The following is a 20,771-nucleotide window of genomic DNA, read 5'->3' as shown; positions in this document are numbered from 1 at the left end:
TGGACAAGAACTGGCAGCTTTACCAGGACAATTGGATACATTCGGGCTTTATTTTCTTGGCACACTGAAGACATTAACCAGCTTCCAAATGATAAGAAACGGGAATTTTTAGTACCAAATCCAAGTTCATTCTCACAGAAGGGGTGTTTCCATTGTTTGAAAAGAGGGGTGCTAGCTGCTGAGTGACATGTTCTTTATCCATGATGACAGTCCCCGTTGGCACATCACAAGCATTGTTTCAATAATAAAATTATCCTAGCTGCCAGCGGGGCCAGCTTCTTTACAAAATGAAGTAACAATAGCATGTTTCATACGATTGTCACTTCTTGTTGATCAATTAATTCTAAATAGTACTTAACAAGGATTTTTAATCAAAAAATGCATGCTGAAACCAACACAATGAAACAAACCTTTGTTATGTTAGTTTGCACCCCCTTTCATGCTACTTCAAATCTCTTTCTGTTGATCATTAGGCTATCTTTCCTGTTAGCCAACAAAAATACTCAGTTCTTTCTAATCCTAAAACAAACAAAAAGGCTTTCCCCCGATTCTACCATTCTACCTTCTCATTTTTTCATTGCTAAACTTAATGGAGACATAGTGAATTCAGCAGGTCTCAGACTGGCAGGCAGTGAGCTAGATTATGCCTGAAAACCTGTTTTGTTGGCCTATGTCATGTTTTCTTTCCAATGTTTAAAATTTGGGAGATTTGCATAAAAATCTAAATTTCTCTTTCTCTTGACACATTGGGGAACTGGTAACACTGGGCCCGCATTCTCACACGACGACAGTCTGTTGGAGCTGAGTTTCTGCATCTGCCTTCAGATGGGGCATACGTTCTCTAGCTCACCACAGGCCCCACCATTCCATATTGTCTTCGACGCTGAGACAAAGTGTCAGTTGCCATTTATCATTGCCTTGCACCCTTGTTTTTCTTAGATACAGAAGTATTTCACCGTACTGATGCTTCTGTCAAATGTGGGAAGTAAAAGACCCAGAGTGCTGCATGATCGTCTTGCACTCAGCCTGCTTTATCCTTGCGTGTTATCTATCTGGCCCCGTCTGGGTTTGCAACCCCTGACCTGTATTACACTTCTGTCGGTTTCCAGCACTCTTCATCTCCTTGTTAGCTGGCTTTTTCCTTTTCATCTACCATGACCTGTCTTAAGAGTCACTTCTCATTTAATAGATTAGATGGCTTTTTGTCAGTTCTCTTTCTCAAAGCCTTCCCTGCCTGCATTTCCCCCCTCACTTTCCCTTCATCTTAAGATGCCTTTCTTCTTTGCTTCATTTCTACCACCTGGCATTTTCTGATTCCCCTTCTTCTCCTCACGTCTTATACTGTGTTTCTCCATATTTTATCTTGATATACTTGGTCTTGGAAATTTTCTTCATGTCATGGTTTTCATGATTTCCTCTATGTGGATGACTTCTAATTCCATCATTTTTCCCCTGACCTCTCTCCTGACCTCATCCTATAGAACAGCTCCATGAGGCTCCTGCTAGCCCCTGAATCTCTTCTCCTAGACCCCTACCACACACTTTTCTCACATCATTGTCCTTTCTGTTGCTCCAGAGCATGACATTATTCCATGTCTGATCACTCTCCATGTTTGTTCTTTCTTTTCTCTCTCATTGTCCTATTCAGGCCTTTGTTACCTGGTTTTGTTTTTTTTGTTGCTGTTGTTTGTTTTTTAAAAAATCTGTTGGTTTCATTTCTTCAATATCTCTCTCCTTCAATCTATTATTATGCTGATGCTTGATTAATTTACCCTAAAAATTCTTTGATTGATTCACTTAGTAATTCATTCATTAATCTTATAATGCCCGTACAATTTATCATTTTTTTCTCCTCTTAAAAAGTCATCAGTGACTCTGCATTGCTAACAGAATGAAAGTCACAGTCCTTATATTGGCCTTGAAGGCCTTTGCCATCCAACCTCAGCCTGTCTTTCTGGTCTCATCTCCTGCTCCCAGGTATAAATCTTTGCTCCTTGAATAAGTGTCTGGGAGGGCTTAAGTGTAAAGCCCTAGAGTCTGCCTTGATTCGGTCTCAGCTCTGGCACATGTGGCTGTGTGACCTTGCGCAAGTCATGTAACTTCTAAGGCTCAGTTTCTTTATCTGTTTAGCCCATAGGGTTATTTGAAGACCCAAAACATAATACGCCATGTAATATAAAGCCTGGTGCATATATTACTCCAGGAATTATATTAAATGAGAGTTCGATAAGTATTAGATAGTCTCATCCAGCCAACCCATAGTTTGCCTGCCATACATTCTTATGTAAAAAAAGCTAGACAGAGGCAGACATTCTAAGACCAAGGCTTTTTTACATGTCTAAATCTTATGCATCGTTTAAGGCCCAGGTCAGACTGTATGACCTCAGTGAAGCCTTCTTGGACTCTAACAGGTAGAAATCCATTCTCTTCTTGCATTCTTAGTATAGACATGATCACTTCATAATTTGCAACACTGTGTTTATATACAGGTCTCCTCTAACCTACCCCACAGTAAGCTCTTTGATTTCTAGGATCTTAATCATGTCTTTGCTGTTCATGTCACCAGTATGCCTTATACAAAGTAGGTGCTCAGTAACTATTTGTTAAATGAATAAGCTTTCATCTGGGTGGGATTTCCTCACAGTTATTTATTTTTATTCATTAAAGAAAACATGAAGAAGTATTAATCATTTGATTTGAGAAACATAGCATATTTTCCAGTAATTTTCTCCCCTTACTCTTATGCTATGCCAACACAGGTGTCTTTTGAGGAACTCTGTATCTATTGATTTATTCAGAACTTATATCCCACCTTCTTTCAAAGGGATGTGAAAGAACATACTAAATTAAACCTAATGTGAAATAGGACAATTATGGCTGAAAAGAGAACAGAGACCATCTCAAAGAAGCAGGGAGCAGATGTTACCAGGCACCTGGGATGAGCTAATTACTATACTTGGTAACTGAATTTGGCTCTGCATTTCTTGGCAGCTAGAGCTGAAAGGAAACACATTGGGTTATTCATTCAGCAAACGTTTGTTGACTATCTTTGATAAATGGGGCACTGTGCTAACCCTGGGGATTCTAAAGTGAATAAGCCTGGGTCCCTGGCTTCAGCACATCACTTAGCCTGAGTTAAGTGATTGGAGATAGGTATGAGGGGCAATGGAAATACAGGGAAAGGATATTGACTCTGTTTGTAAGTAGAGCCAGGGAATGCTCAGGGAAGAGCAGATGATTTCACCAAACAGTTCAGTGAGGGAAATGCATTTCTGGTGTAAGGAACAGAATATCCAGAGACCAGGAGGCTTCAAAGATGTGTTTGTGGAATGATGCGTTAGGCGAAGGAGTAGCAGAAGGTGAGTTTAGAGGGTTGAGTAGGGGTCAGATTATGCTGGACTTCATATGCCATATGGAAGAATTTGATGTTAACCTCTTGGCCAGCGTTTGCCAACATGGCTGCACACAGGAGCCACTGGGGAGCTTCCTGAATCAGAATCTCTGCAAGCAAAGACTGGGAATCTCTATTCCCATAGCTGCCTTGGTTGATTTTCATGCAGTCACCCTTGGCACCAGTTATTGGATCAAGCTTGTGAATCGCTGTGGCATGGGCTAGAGAGAAACCCCTGCAAAAGTTTAAGCAGGGGGAATATCTTACAGATGTGGATTTTAAAAACTACCTCTGGTGTGGAAAAATGGGTCAACAAGAGCAGACATAAGATTGGAGGAAGGGACCAATATGAGCTTATTTTGCTCACTTGATATGAGCACTGAGCACAATATCTGGCAGAGAGAGGTGCTCAAAAAGCAACTCATTGAATGTAAAAGCTGGTTTTACTTACAGTGTTCTGTGACTTCTGGGAACATGTAGTTGATTCTGGACAATTGAGCAGAAGTGAGATGTGATAGATGTATGGGGTCAAATAGTCCCAGGTGCAGATTTTAGTTTCATCCCTGGGCAAGTTGTTTTAAACCTCTCAGAGCCTAAATGGTGGGAAAAATAATCCTTAATTTACATAACTTCTGTGAGGATTAAATGAGATAACACATACAGCATAAAGTGGCAGAGGACTATTTCTCTTTCTTCCTCTCATTACATTCATAAACAATAGCCAGAGATGCTTTGACTATCTCAATTCTGTTCTGATTATCTGTTGCTGTACGTTCCACAGTGAGCAGGTCTATGCAAACCTAACCTCAAAGGCTGAGGGAGTTGAGAGGCTGAAGAAAGAGATTGACAAACGCAGTTTCTCTGAGAGGAACATTTAAGAGAAACTTAGGAACAGAAGCCATGTCTTGGGATGGCCTCTAGATAGTGGATCCCCATACCTGCCCTCCAGAGAGTATTCCTTATTTAGCAAGTTTTTTTGGTAAAATGTGCAACTGGTCATGTCTTCAACCCTCTTGTGAAACTCACCACTGGGGAAGTTAGTTAAGTATTTTTATGAGGGATTATCTATGCTACAGGCATTGCTTCTTTATGAGGGGTTATTTATGCTACAGGCATTGTTTCTTTATGAAGGGTTATCTATACTATAGGTGTTTCTTAACCTTGCTGCAGGAGTCAGACATCAGTCATTATGGTGGTTTTGCTTCAAGATGGCATTACTCTTGCCATGCAATAAGCTGTTTTCCTACACTATATAGCAAACTATACCAAACTTAGAAGTATAAAACAACAGCCATTTTACTCTACCGATAGATTATGTGTGTCAGAAATTCAAACAGTACAAAGTAGTGATGACTATGTTGCTGCCCTATTATATTTGGGGCCTCAGCTGGGAAGAATGGTATGACTGGAGAGTGGAATTATCTAGAGTGCCCTGGTGGGGATGACATGAAGGCTAGGTCCAGACAGGACTATCAGCTGGAACACCTGCTCACTTCTGAACTCTACATGTGAGTTAGGCTTCCCCCACAGTTTGGAGGCTTCAGGATATTTAAACGTCTTACATGGTGGGACAGGGCTTTAAGAGTTAGTGTGTGTTTTACCTTACACCACCACCATGGCAGAGATCGAGACCATCCTGGCTAACATGGTGAAACCCTATTTCTACTAAAAATACAAAAAATTAGCTGGACGTGGTGGCAGGCGCCTGTAGTCCCAGTTACTCAGGAGGCTGAGGCAGGAGAATGGCGTGAACCCAGGAGGCAGAGCTTGCAGTGAGCCTTGATTGCGCCACTGTACTCCGGCCTGGGCAACAGAGTGAGACTCCGTCTCAAAAAAAAAAAAAAAAAAAAGTCAAAAAACAATAGATGTTGTCATGGATGTGGTGAAAAGGGAATGTTTATACACTGCTGGTGGGAATGTAAAGTATAACCTCTACGGAAAACAGTATGGAGATGTCTCAAAGAACTAAAAGAAGATCTACCATTTGAACCAGCAATCCCACTCCTGTGTATCTATCCAGAGGAAAATAAGTCATTCTATCAAAAAAAAAAAAAAAAAAAAAGAGTTAAAAAACACTTGCACACGTATGTTTACTGCAGTACAAGTTACAATTGCAAAGATATGGAGCCAGCCTAAGTTCCCATCAACCAATGACTACATAAAGAAAATGTGGCATATATACACCAGGGAATACTACTCAGCTATAAAAAAGAATAAAATAATGTGTTTTGCAGCAGAGGCATACAGAATGGTTATAACCATCATTGGAGACTCTGGGTGAGGGATAAAAACAACATAATGGGTAAAATATATACTACTTGAGTGGCAGGTACACTAAAATTTCAGACTTTACCACTATACAATCCATCCAGGTAACCGAAAACCACTTACACTCCTAAAGCTATTGAAATTGAATAAAAATGAATAAGTGTGTTTAGAAATGAGGTGGAAGCTGCATGGCCTTTTATAACCTAGCCTCTGAAGTCATATAGTGTCACTTCTACCTTACTTTGTTAGGTTAAGTAATCACAAGGCCACCCGTAACTATGATGACAATACGTAGACCTGACCTTTTATCAAAATAAATATCAAAGAATCTGAAGCCATATTTTAAAAGCACTGTATCTGAGCACTTTTTTAAAAAAGACACTTGATAGGCTCTAGTAGTTTTTAGGTAGTTGTCCTTGTATTTATTTGCAGAAACCAAACAAGAAAGGTATGATTCTTTCTTTTTAAAAATAATGAATTAATTTTTAATTGACAAATAAAAATTGTGTATATATATAGTGTACAAAATGATATTTTAAAATAGATATATATTGTGAATTGGCTATATTGAGCTAATTGACATATAAATTACCTCACACTTTTTTGTAGTGGAAACACTTAAAAATCTAGTCTCTCAGTGATTTTCAAGAATATAATATGTTGTTATTAACTGTAATCTCCATATTGTTTAGTAGATCTCTTGAGCTCATTCTTCCTATCTGACTGAAATTTTCTGTATTTCAACCAATATCTCCCTCCCAACACACCACAGGCCCTGGTAACCACCAGTCTACTCTCTGCTTCTATGAGTTTGACTTTTTTAGATTCTACATGAATGAAGTCATGCAATATTTGTGTTTCTGTGCCTGGCTTTTTTCACTTAACATAATATCTTCCAGGTTCATCCACCTTGTGGCAAATGGTAGAATTTCCTTCTTTTTTAAAGCTAAAAAGTATTCCATTGTGTATGTATGGGGCATTTTCTTTATCCATTCATCCACGGATGGGTACTTAAGTGGATTCCATATTTTGGCTATTATGAATAATGCTGCTATGAACATGGCACTTCGACATACTGATATCATTCCCTTAAATACTCAGAAGTGAGATTACTGAGTCATATAGTAATTCTATTTTTGAATATTTTGAGCAACCTTTATACTCTTTTCCATAAGGGCTATAATAATTGACATTCAACAGTGTGCAAGGGTTCCTGTTTCTCCACACCCTTGCCAATACTTGTTATGTCTTGGTATGATTCTCTCTTAACTGTGTTCTCTGTTGCTACAATTCTGTCTATCCCAAATAGTTGGCCTTGCTTACCCTTGTTTTTCTACTTTTCTCAAGTATATTTAAAGCAAACCCAGTCTTTATGTTGCATTAGGCACTATTTACAAACCTTCAGTCCTTCTGGGATTCTTTATAAAGAGAATGTAAAATATGTTTTAAAAAGAACTTAAACTCTTCAAAAGGTAAGGAAGCAAATAAATGGAACCCTTTCTGGGATTTGCTAGAGACCATAGCAGGAAGACTTCTGATTTATTGGGCCTCAGCTTCTCTAGGTGCTGAAGAGAATTAGAGGATTTGAAATAAAATGGGAGGATCATTGTGTCTGCTTAGAGCTCATCACAAAAAAGTGATGCATAGTTAATGACCTTTTGTGACAACCTTATTCTTGCAAACTAGTGGGGCCATATGTGCACTGCAGTGACAGATGGTCCCAATCTGCTGTTGCCAGATAATGGCTCGTTTAGAGGCTTGGGGTGACTGTGTGACAAGTCCCGGCTGGACCAGCTGTTTCCGTTGCAACTAATGCCTGGTCTGGCTGAATGAATGCAGGCCACAAACTTTAAAAGACATGCTTCTACTACATGAAAGTATCCGCAATTTCCCTGGCAGGAGAATTGATTAATGTATTTCTTTGAAAATTTTTACACCATTTTCCCGCCTAACAGCACTCACTGGTCCAGGAGTCAAGGAACCTGGGTTTTAATCTCATCCTGTTGCTAACGAGCTATGTAACTACGGATGCATCATGTAGATTCCCTGAGCTCCTATTTCTTAAAGTGGGTCTGAGTTGGATAATACTTGAAGTCTTTTAGTCTTTTGCTTTTTTAAATCTTTCAATCCAAATCTTGAACCATAAAAGTTAGTGTAGTAAGTACAAAATAGTATTTACAAACTTACCAAATATTGGGTTCTGTACTTAGCTCATAATAATATTGTTTCTTAACAATCCTGGTGGCCCAATTGCCCAATATTGTTATTATTCACTATGTTAAAGATGGGGAAACCAAGTAACAGAGAATCACATAACTTTCCTAGAGTCAAATGTGTGGGACAGGGCAAAACTGGGATTTGAACAGCTCCTCCTTTTTATCCTCATGCTATACTGTATACGCAGTATACGCTGTATACGCAGGTGAGATGGAAAAGTAGGCAAGGCAATATAGAATCCAGATGCAAACAGATGATATTGTGGCACCTCTGTTTCCTCTGCCTGCATGCTATCATTGGTGTTTATATTTGTAATAACTCGGGGCACATGTCCTAATCTATTTCAAGACCCCACCAAACCAACCAGGGACTTGGCTCCCCCTAAGGCACCAAGGAAGCCCTGGGGAACCAGCCCACTGGTGTTCTCATGCGGTTTGTTTGGAAAAGCCCTACTGTTGTGTAACAGTAGGGGACCCTTTGGTATGGGGTGGGCTGGGTATGGGAGGATACACTTTCCTAGAAAAAAAGCAAAGGATTCACGGTATACTGTTAATGTATCTCTGGGCTTAAGTCACATGTACAGATTTGTATCTTAAGTCCACTTTATTTAGTTCACATTTCTGAAACCTCTCATTATATTGGTCTTGTGTTTCCTGGTCATATGAATTTTGAGACAGTGATCCCTTTCTGTGAAGAATGACCTCATTCTCCTCATGGAAAAATTACTTTGGCATTTGAGCAAATAAGAATTAAATTGAAACCTAAGCCATAGCCTCTCCACCCAGCAGCTCTTTGGTGTTTTGCTATGGACATGGGGTTATATTTTTTTCCCTAGGCTCAGGTTTATTTTAAGAATATAATATAAATATTGTTTAAATAAATCCTTCCTTGCCAAACACAGGATGTAAAACTTGATCATGCTGTGAAAAAAGACTAGATATTTAGCTGACCTTGAGGTTAGTGGATAGGCTCTTCACTGCCAGCTAAATTTTCAGCTGGGATTGGAGTCTCAAGAGGCATTTTTCTTGTTTGAAAGAAAGCCTGTGGGTATTTTCAAATATTGCAGTGTTGGGTTCAGGAAAGAAGAGGGTATTATGGCTCCCATATGATACTGCCAGCCCTTTTGTATATTTGTTGATAATTTTACCTTGGTCACTTGTTCTCTTATCTGGCATTATTGGGTTAGCCCCCACTGTGCCTGGTGTGGGGAGGGTAGAAGAGTCCTTAGAGGCCTGCAGAAAGGAATGATGGGATTTAATCGATGGCAAGATCTTTAGCCCTGTGGTCACTCATTCATAAAGCCTGCTTGCAGCCCTCAGGCGTGCAGGTAATATCAGAGACCATTTGAATTAGGAAGAAGGAAATTGAGTCCAGGAGGTGAGGCCAGTACCTCCATTTAGTGAGGTTTGAGTGGAGCTAGGACAGAGAGATATATATTAAGTTGACATTTTAAATCTAAAAAATGATATTCTGTGGACATCAGCGAGCACAGGCAGCTGGGTAAATTAGTAAAGTATATCATTGCCTGCCTCTCACATCTACAGTTCATAGTGTTCCTGTGATTACAGTATAGATCAGTTACATTGACAGATGTGGTCTGGCCAATAAAGTTACTGTGTTACGTGTACTGTCTATGGAATATTCAGTTTAGGTTGGTGTTCTCTGCCCTACCACTGTGATGTCAAGGTTTCTCAAGCTTGTCCCTCTTGATGTTTCAGGTCAGGAAAGCCTTTGTTGTGGGGAGCTGCCCTGTGCCCTGTAAAAGCAACATCCCTGGCCATGACCCACTAGATGCCAATAGTATTATCCATTATGACAACCAAACATGTCCCCAGACAGTGCGAAATATCTATCCACTAGCGTGGCAAAAGTGCCCTCCTCCCCATCTAAGAACCACCATATCAGATTCACACTGACCCATAGGATTAAAAGAATTTGAGTTTGTGCATGTTTATGTGCACACATACATACATACACATACACACATCCCCAAGTTGGGCTGATACGTTGAATAGGGTCTTTAAGCATCTGTGTATCATGTTCTGAGGTTTCTCCTTTAGTTATTTTCCATTAGTATAAATATAAGAGTGAATCGGCTAGGCACAGTGGCTCACGCCTGTAATCCCAGCACTTTGGGAGACCAAGGCGGACAGATCACGAAGTCGGGAGTTCAAGACCAGCCTGACCAACATGGTGAAACCCTATCTCTATTAAAAATACAAAAATTAGCTGGGAGTGGTGGTGCATGCCTGTAATCCCAGCTACTCAGGAGGCCGAGGCAGGAGAATTGCTTAAACCCGGGAGGCGGAGGTTGCAGGTAGCCGAGTTCCTACCACTGCACTCCAGCCTGGGCTACAGAGCAAAACTCCGTATAAAAAAAAAAAAAAAAAGAATCGATCCTCATTGGCTCAGATTTCTAGAACGAACCCTTCCTTTCTCCATTTTTGAAACAAAATGCCCACAATGCATCTATTCCCATGCATCATATTTCCATAGAGGAACAGGCACAAGGAACAGGAAATTTACTCCATGCCTTAGGAAGGCAGATATGGGAAGGAATACTTCCAGGTTCTCTTGGCCTCTTTAGTCATGCTCATTGGAGCAGGACTTTGGTGACTAATGAGTTTGATTAATGAACATCCTCTGTTACGCTCCTGCATGTCTGTTTATTCCTGTCTGTCGGCCCACTAAAAGGGTGCATTCTCATCCCCTTTCTGCCATGAAGCAAGTTGCTGCTCTGGGCAATGTCTGTGGACAGCGAGTGATGCCAGTGATTAGGGGGTAAGGCTGTATGATGGGGTGGCACATAAGGAAGCTACTGAGGCTGCAACGTAGAGATACACCCTTCAGTTTTGCTTCGATCAACAATACATGTGTTATGATCTTCACTGGGCTCGGATTCAGGTCTGTCTGTCTGTTGGTTGTGAGCTTGGTTAGGGCAGAAAGCTGTTATTTATTAAAGGGCCATCTACCTTTAAACTCCAAGTAAAAGGACTGACTGTCTCATAAACATCAATGTGAAAGATGCCAATAGATTTTTTTTTTTTTTTGAGTAGGGTCTTGCTCTATTGCCTAGGTTGGAGTACAGTGGTGTGATCACAGCTCACTGTAGCCTCGACTTCACAGGCTCAAGTGATCCTCTCACCTCAGCCTCCTGAGTAGCTGGGACTACAGGTATGCACCACCATGCCTGGCTGATTTTTGTATTTTTTGGTAGAGACGGGGTTTCGCCATGTTGTCCAGGCTGGTCTCGAACTCCTGGGCTCAAGCAATCCTCCCATTTGGCCTCCCAAAGTGCTGAGATTATAGGTAGGAGTCACCATGCCCAGCCAAGATTTTAATATAACAAATATTCAAAGTTTTTCTGAATCCTGACAGCCAGAACTTTTAACCATATGTTCAAACTTTCAGGTAATTTTGTACACTGACAACTGATGTTCCAAAGAGACAGCAGAGTGTTGAGATAAAGATTATGAGCTTTGAAATCAATAAGACATGACAACAGTTCCCAGCTTGACCCTTTATGAATAGCTTTGGGTTAATTACTCAAGTAGCTTTGGGTAGAGTGAGGTCATGTACATGAAGTGCTTGCATGGTGCCTGGCACAGAGTGGGTGCTCAATAGAAGCTAGCTGCCATTTACCTTCCCCATGCCACACGACTCCAAGTTAGCCAGAGTGATCAGTCCCTCATAACAGCCACCTACTATGGCCATTAACATTTGTATTATTCTTTATACCTATTGAATGCATTTGCATATACAGTTTGATTTCTCTAAATCGCTATGTGAACATGTGAGGTAGGTGCATGGGTGGAAGTGATCCTATGTCACAGATGAGCAAAAGCGGCTCAGATGGTTGACTGATTTGCCCAAGGTCAGTAGAGTCAGGTCTCAAACTCAGGTAGGATTCTAAATCCAGCACTCTTTCTTACAATGACATGACAAAGGTTGTCATGTCTTACAACCTTGTGTCATGCTGTTTGAGAAGAATGTTGGCATTTACTGGCTATTCTGACAGATAGGGAAATTGGAAGACAGAGTATATGCATATAAAATCCAAAGTAAGTGTTAGAATAACTTTTGGATATGTGTCCTTACATTATTTAAATATTGCTTCCCCACTAGGGCCTTTCCCTATAATGTTTTCTTTTCCTAAATGTTTACTTTCTCCATTCATTCATTCATTCACTCACTCATTTATCATGAACATTTCTTGAATCTCTATTATGTATATCAAGCAGCATAACAGGCTCTGAGAGTACAAAAAACCCAAGATGGGACCTCTGCCCTCTTAGCATTGCTGGGGAGAAAGCTGTTCAGACCAATAATCATAATTACTGTGTGATGGTTTCCATGGAGGAGGAATATACCAGGTGCAAGGCAGCTCAGAGGAAGGAGTGATGGAGGAAGCCTGGAGTAGGTGAGGTCAGAGGTAGAGGCTTCTCAGAGAAGATGCTTGAATCGGGCACTGACAAGAGAGGAGGATCTGGTTACTCCTCTGAGCCTCAGCCATTCATCTGTGAAAATGATAATATTAATAACTACCTCATATGGTTGTTAATGTCTGTAAAGTGCTTAGATCCATGCATGGCAAATAGTAAGCCCTCTATTAATTGATAAATGGTGGCTGTTATTACTATCACAATTCCATTCAGGAAAAAAAAATTCTATTTATTTATTTTAAAAAAATTATTTGTTTTTTTGAGGCAGTCTTGCTTTGCTGCCCAGGCTGGAATGTAGTGGCAGAATCATGGCTCTCTGTATCCTTGACCTCCCAGGCTCAAGCGATCCTCCCATCTCAGCCTCCTAGGTAGCTGGGACCACAGATGTGTGCCACCACACCCAGCTAATTTTTAAGTGTTTTTTTGTAGAGATGGGTGTCTCACCATCTTGCCCAGGCTGGTCTTGAACTCCAGGGCTCAAGCAGTCCACCTGCCTCAGTCTCCCAAAGTGTTGGGATTACAGGCATGAGCCACCTCACCCAGCCAAGCCATTTCATTTTATAAATCAGACTTCACACAGGACAGTAGGATAAAGCAAATACCTTCAAATTCTTTACATGTTGTTTCCAGAGATGAGCTTAAAATGGCACATGTATTAGAGCCTCAATCCTAAGTAGTACCAAGGAGAATAATCTTTAAATTTTATTTATAAAAGTTTGAAATAACATGTTCCTGACCTCTTCTTTCTCTTCCTTTTCTTTCTTCTATTGTTTGTGACAGGCAATATTAAAATGGAGCTTTTCTAGTTTCCTGTCCAGAAGCTCTGCTGTTCTGCCCAAAGTGTTTCTGGTATATCTGAGGTAGTTAATCTTAGTGTGTCTTTTTCCCCTAACCTTTGGGATCTGGTTAACCTTTGCAAAATTTTGTTCCTTCACCATGGACATTTACTTCACCATGGACATTTCTCCAATGAGAAAACTTGGGAGTCACATGGCTTAATCCTTAAAAGCAAACTTGGTCCACAGGCAAATGGTTTCTCAGGGCAGTGCACTTCTGAAAGTCCTGAAGCTACCCTAGGCCTTTGTGAAACAGCTTTCTGTTAACTAACCATATTTATATATTTATTATTCAATTTTCTCTACTTTCTTAAACTGCCTCAATAAAGCAGAGCTATAGGCATTGGTGGTGTATGTATATGCTGTGGAAGGCATTGTGGAGAATCTTGCTGATTTCATGTTGTGCAGTAGTCAGTCAGGAATGAAATGACAACTCAAGAAAGACTCCTGAGAAAAATCATGACTAGGGTCACTTTGTTATGGCTTTTCTGGGAATATGGATTCAGATAAGCCAGTGGCCTAACATGAACTTAGCCCAGCATTTTATCTTACTTCCTCTTTGATAACAGTTCACGTCTCCAAAATCCATCATAGACAGCATGGCTCAATTGGAATTTTAAATATCCAGAATGTGTTAGTGTGACAGCTGTATCACATTTCTCCCCTTGAGAGAGAAAATGGTAGGCTGCCAATAGCAACACTGTTAACATTAGTGGGGCCAAAAGATAGACCACTTGAGGGAAAGTCTCAAAACTTTGTGAATTAGGCATACATGAACAGAGGGGGTCTGTTTAGCCCTCTCTCAGGCTCCTAATTTGAATGTGTTACTCTTCTTCTTTACTTCCTCGGCTTATCTGATGATACTTTTGATGTGAAATTTAAAAAAAGTTGATGTTCATACATAAATATAATTACAACATATAAACTTGTCCTTTAAAAGCAATTACATTTTAAAATCACTACCTATTCTATTGGTGATGCTAATCTGATATTTTAAATTTTAATATAGTTTATTTTTAATTACATAATTGTCAGTTTTAACAAAACTAAAATTGCGCCAGAGGCAATGAAGGCTGATTTTCAAAGGAATTAGGTATTCTGGCAGTTACTGTGCAATATGTCCGCTACTGGAATTAATAGAAAAATACCTGTCTTACTTTTGATTGTATGGTGTATTGTTTGTACTGCCACATCAGTGAACCTGTTAAAGATATGATACCATTAGGTGTGAGATTTAATGAAACTTTATTTCTATTATTACTATTATTGTCAATAACATTTAAGAAATAGGTTTCATTTCCAAAGAATAACTTGTCTTTGCTTTTCAAAGCTATTTTACAGTATACTTCAAAGATGCTAAAACTAAGTTATACAAATATCTAAAGACAATGGAAGTCAAGATCAGCATAAATATTTTACAAGGTAGAGAAGAGATATATTAATATCTTCTATTAGATTAAAACACTTGAACTTTTGAATAGGGAGTCCTTTCTCCATTGCTTGTTTTTGTCAGCTTTGTTGAAGATCAGATGGTTGTAGGTGTGCAGCCTCATTTCTGGGCTCTCTATTCTCTTCCATTGGTCTACTGTCTATTTTTGTGCCAGTACCATGCTGTTTCTGTTACTGTAGCCCTGTAGTATAGTTTGAAGATATCAAGTAACATGATGCTTCAGCTTTGTTCTTTTTGCTTACAATTGCCTTACCAGTTTGGGTTTTTTTTTTTTCTCCATATGATTTTAAAATAGTTTTTTCTACTTCTGTGAAAAAAACTGTCATTGGTAGTTTGACAGGAATAGCACTGAATCTATAAATTGCTTTGGGAAATATGGCCTTTTTAATAATATTGATTGTTCTGATCCACAAGCGTCAAATGATTTTCCATTTGTTTGTTTCATCTCTGATTTCTTTGAGCAATGTTTTGTAATTAACACTGGAGAGATCTTGCACCTTCTTGGTTAGCTGTATTCCTTGGTATTTTACTCTTTTTGTTGCAATTGTGAATGAGATTGTGTTCCTTATTTGGCTCTCAGCTTGGCTGTTGTTGATGCATAGGAACGCTAGTGATTTTTGTACCTTGATTTTGTAACCTGAAACTTTGCTGAAGTTGTTTACTAGGCAAAGGAGTTTTTGGGCCGAGACTGTGGGATTTTCTAGATATAGAATCACGTCATCAGCAAACAGGGATAGTTTGACTTCCTCTCTTCCTATTTGGGTGCACTTTATTTTTTTCTCTTGCCTGATTGCTCTGGCCAGGACTTTCAATACTATGTTGAATAGGAGTGGTAAGTGAGGGCATCCTTATCTTGTGCCGGTTTTCATGGGGAATGCTTCTAGATTTTGCCCAATTAGTATGATGTTGGCTGTGGGTTTTTCATAGACAGCTCTTATTATTTTGAGATATATTCCTTCAATACCTAGTTTATAGAGAGTTTTTAACTTAAGAGCTTTTACACAGTAAAATAAATTATCAATAAACAGACAACCTACAGAATGGGAGAAAATGATTGCAAACTATGCACCTGATGAAGTTCTAATATCTAGCATCTATAAGGAAATTAATAAATTTACAAGGAAAAAACAAATGACCCCATTAAAAAGTGGCCAAAGGACATGAACAGGCTCTTTTCCGAAGAAGACATGAATGTGGCCAAGAAGTGTCTGAAAAAAGCTCAATATCACTGACCATTGGAGCAAATGCAAATCAAAACCACAATAAGATGCCATCTCACACCAATCAGAATGGCTACTATTAAAAAGTAAAAAAAAAAAAAAGCGCTGGTAAGGTTGCAGAGAAAAGGGAATACTTATACACTGTTGATGGGAGTGTAAATTAGCTCAACCACTGTGGAAAACAGTGTGGCTTTTTCCTCAAAGAGCTAAAAATAGAACTACCATTCAACCCAGCAATCCCATTACTGGGTAGATACCCAGAGGAATATAAATCATTCTACCATAAAGACACATACATGTGTATGTTCACTGAAGCATTATTCACAATAGCAAAGACCCAGAATCAACCTAAATGCCCATCAGTGCTAGACTGGGTAAAGAAAATGTGGTAGATATATACCATGGAATACTACATGGCCATAAAAAAGAATGAGATCATGTCTTTTGCAGGAACATGGTTGGAGCTGGAGGCCATCATCCTTAGCAAACTAATGCAGGAATAAAAAGCCAAATACCACATATTCTCACTTATAAGTGGGAGCTAAATGATGAGAACACATGGACACAACAGACACTGGGGTCTACTTGAGGGTGGAAGGTAGAGGGTGGGAGGAGGGAGAAGATAAGAAAAAATAACTAATGAGTACTAGGCTTAGTACCTGGGTGATGAAATAATCTGTACAACAAATCCCCGTGACATGAGTTTACCTATATAACAAACCTGCATGTGTACCCTGAACCTAAAATAAAAGTTAAAAAATACTTGAAGATTTGTTTTAGAATTTAGCTCTTTTTTGTGCATAAAATTGCTTATAAATTAATTGCTTGATAACAGCAGAAAGACTACTTCATTTTAAATCCCCCCAAGCAGCAGAAAGAGCAAGAAGCAAAAAGACTCATACGTAAGATAGGTATGTTTGGGGAGGTAAAATATGCTTTATTATTAAAAGCTCAAACTTCAGCTCTGGAATTAGGCTTTGCTTCAAGTTCAGCACCACCATTTACAAATTGTGAAATTAGAAAAGGTGTTTGATCTCTATTAGCTTCAGTTTCCTCTTCAGTAAAAATGGAACTAATAAAGCCATTTCATATAGTTAGAAAAAAAAAAACTACGATGCTTAACAGACAGCTTAATAATAATAAGCATGCAATGAATGATAGTTCTTATTGATATTATTTTGGATGGGAGGTTTAAGTGTGCCAAGTGTGCTAAGATCTTGTTGATATTATTTTGGGTGAGGGGATTTAAGTGTACCATGAAACAAAATCTCATTAATTAATTCAAAGATTACTAAATGTTCTAAAGAAAGATTATGTGTTTTAATAATATGTGCTCTACTTACAATGTCTGTGGAATTCTGTAAAGCCAAAAATATAATCATAAGCATCTATGAAGGTTCTAATATCCAGCATCTATAGGGAAATTAATAAATTTACAAGAAAAAAAAAGACCCCATTAAAAAGTCCATGTTTGTCATGTTATAATACGGGAAAAGCTGTCAGACTTTTTGTACTTTTATTTGTGAGAACAACTAAAATTAAGTGGTGAGGATTTAGAAAAGCTAACTCTATTTCTATGCTTTTTTCTCCTTTAAGGTGGTGTTTAGTGCTTAAAGAAAATCATCCAGAGCCAGGATCAGTTGGGTAATTGTAAAACTATCACAACCATAGAAATCATGATATATCAAATTGTGTATGTTTACAGAAAATGTGTGGTATCAGTCTAGCTGGCATAAAGGAGTAAAAATGACAGTAGCAGTAAACAAAGCATATGGTAACTTAAAAAATGGGCTTTAAAAGTGTGAATGTTTATATTCAAAGCAACTCTCCATTCTGCAGCTTTTATAATTATCTATATTTATCATCACTCTGCATCCTTCCACATCCTTAGTTTTTTTTGAGAAAAGGAGCCCCAAGTAACTGAAGCTGCTGAAAGTGACTCTGTCTTAGGCCCATGTGCACCAAAGAAAACAAACCTAAATATCCTGGTCCTGATTGTGGGTCAGTGAAGGACATCTGATCTAAAGTCTTTATGATTTGACATGGGGAAGGCCAACTGCAGCAGTAGTGGCTTAGAGTCACCTGCCAATGGGACTGATTCAAACTCGATGAGCACACACCCCATTCAGATAGTGGGATGGATAAATGAAAGGGGCACCAGAAATAGTGAGTTCCTAGTGTTTATGTAATGTCCAAAGTGGCCCTTTGCAATTATGTCTCTCTCTATGAGACCAACTATACATTCCAATCTCAGAAGCACTTGGAAACAGGGGTAATTTGACTGTAGGATGTCACATCTGTGATCACATCCTGGATCATGGGTCATGATATGTTTTGGCTGAGTCCCCAGACAAATCTCAACTTGAATTGTAGCTCCCATAATTCCCATGAGTTGTGGGAGGGACCCAGTGGGAGATAATTGAATCATGGGGGTGGTTTCCCCCATACTGTTCTCAGGGTAGTGAATAAATCTCTCGAGATCTGATGGCTTTATACGGGGTTTCCCCTTTCTCTTAGTTCTCATTCTCTCTTGCCTGCTGCCATGTAAGACATGCCTTTCACCTTCCACCATGATTGTGAGGCCTCCCCAGCCACGTGGAATGGTGAGATCATTATACCTCTTTTTCTTTATAAATTACCCAGTCTTGGGTATGTCTTTATCAGCAATGAGAGAACAGACTAATAGAGGTCACATCCTGATGTTGGAACAGCAAACACTCGGAACCAAACATTATTCTGTGAACTCTTCTGATCAATAACCAAAGGTATTTCTGCACTTCTTTATACCCGAGTGTGAGTTCTCTTGAAATTTTGGTGCTGCTGAAATGTGCTCACAAGAATGTGCCAAACCTAAAGCCAGAGTACCCACATCCCATTCCCAGCTGCTCCATCAACAACCCAGGTGGCCAGTAGTAGAAAAGGGGCAAAAGGATTAGGGCTGGAGTATTGATTTTAGATAAGAGAAAGGATGCTGTCTCTGGGATGGGTAGGAAGGAGGTAAGAAAAGATGCTGATGAAGACACGGTTGTATGAGTAGAGGGAGGAGAGGGATGGGAAGTTAAGGGAATTTTTACCTGATTGCTCTGTTTTCTTGGTGAAGGCTGAGGTAAGGATATCTATTGTGAATAAGGGGATAGGTAACTCGAATATAGTAAAGATTTGAAGCAACCTTTGTAGGAAATGATGGTGTTAAGGAACAATTGATATATAGGAAAATCATTGTGGTAATATCTAGGGATACAGATCATGGATTTGTAGAAGCATGTTGTACAATTCTCTGCCTGCATTGCCTGAGTGTAGAATCGGGGGAAAGACCGATGTGGGAATGATAAAAATTCAGGATTGTAGTGGACTCATTTGGAGGAAGCAAAAGGGAGCAAGAAAATTCAAATCATTCATAAGTGAATGATTAAAGACATGGTTTAAGCTGTGATGGGAAGGAAAGTGAAGACAGGAAGGCACATACTGGGGAAAATGGGAGCACGGGGCAGTGAGTCAGAGCATTTTTTTTTTAATGAAGTTGAAAAACAAGTTTAAAGGAATTAACAGAGAATAGGAAATTTAAGTAGGTTGTGTGGTCAGGCTGTGGTTTATTAGAGATTAAATTTTCGTTAGTAAAGCAATTCTGTGGGATGACAAGTTTCAGGGTGTGGTTATGCATGTGGGTAACAAAATTTGAGTAGAATTGAAGGTTATTGGAATGAGGAGGCCCAGGAACTGTGGGGCAAGGCATTTTATGGGGTATGTGCACGGACTCAGAATTCACCCAGGATGATGGTAAGACTAGGGGTGGAAAGGACAGTGTGACTCAGGGGCTTCTTAATGTTTGGGGATGAATGTGAGAGAGTTGGTTGATGGTAGTGAGAGAAAGGCATTTAGGATTGTGTACTAGAAGGCATAAGCTTGCAGAGTGCAGGGGTTGTTCATTAAGGGAAGAAGAATTTGAGAGTGCACAGAGAACTATGAGAATACTGTTTCACTTCCAAGCCCCATGTCAAATGAGGCTTGAGAGACCCAAAGCTGCACCTAGACAGGGCTGTAGAAGAGAAGATCACCCAGAGGGAGGTCCAGGTTTGGGTTCAGCAAAGAAGTGGTGGAAGATTTCTTTCTGGAAGTTGAAAATGCACTAAACTTTGATAATCAGGAAATGGAGTTCTAGAGGAGAAAGCAGAAAGATTGAGGAGTGAATAAGGGATGTGGGCATTTGCTTCTCCCTGATCCAAATATTAGTTTAGTGTTAGTGGTTAAGGACAGAATAGATGACTGCAGGGGCTTATCTTTAGGACAGTGACTGAAGGTGACATGAATATGAGGCATAGTGGAGTTCATTGACCTCAAGTTTTCAAAAGAAATTTTTATGTGAGATTGTTTTAGTGTTGAATCTAATGTTCTGAAAGCTGTGGAAAGCCTGATAACTCTAGAAACCTGTGAACTTGCCTACTTGAGATCGCTTTCAGCTCATGAAAGCACTTTGGCTATTTCAAATATCAATGAGTAAAGTATTTTTCCTTCCTGATCACCACGTTGTCTTCAAAGATTGTCTCATGAGGAACTACATGTCTCTTAGGAACTACAGTTCCTAAGCTTCCCATAAAAGCAAAGGCAGTCCACCTGCCCCATGATTGGGCCAGTGCAGAAGCATGGATCCAGGCAAATGTGGGTAACCACAGGGTACCAGCCGAATGCCCGTGGCAACAGTCCATGGTTGAGCCTCTTTTTATGCCTTTAACTGTCTCCCTGTCAAACTATCTGCCAAAGTACCACTTAGCTGGAAGTGTATGAAGTGGAGTTTTCCTTCTTCCTTCCCTGAAGTATATCATTAGAAAAATTTTATTTCTTCATTGGTGAGAACTTTTTCTCTGAATTGGGTTCATTATTTTTTCAGAAGAGTGAAGATTTCAAAGCACACATTTCTGATTCACATCTATGCTGATGCCTGTAAAAATA

Source organism: Pan troglodytes, chromosome 10, assembly GCF_028858775.2.
Source record: "Pan troglodytes isolate AG18354 chromosome 10, NHGRI_mPanTro3-v2.0_pri, whole genome shotgun sequence".
NCBI lineage: Eukaryota > Metazoa > Chordata > Mammalia > Primates > Hominidae > Pan > Pan troglodytes.
Note: the sequence above shows the minus strand (reverse complement) of the source record.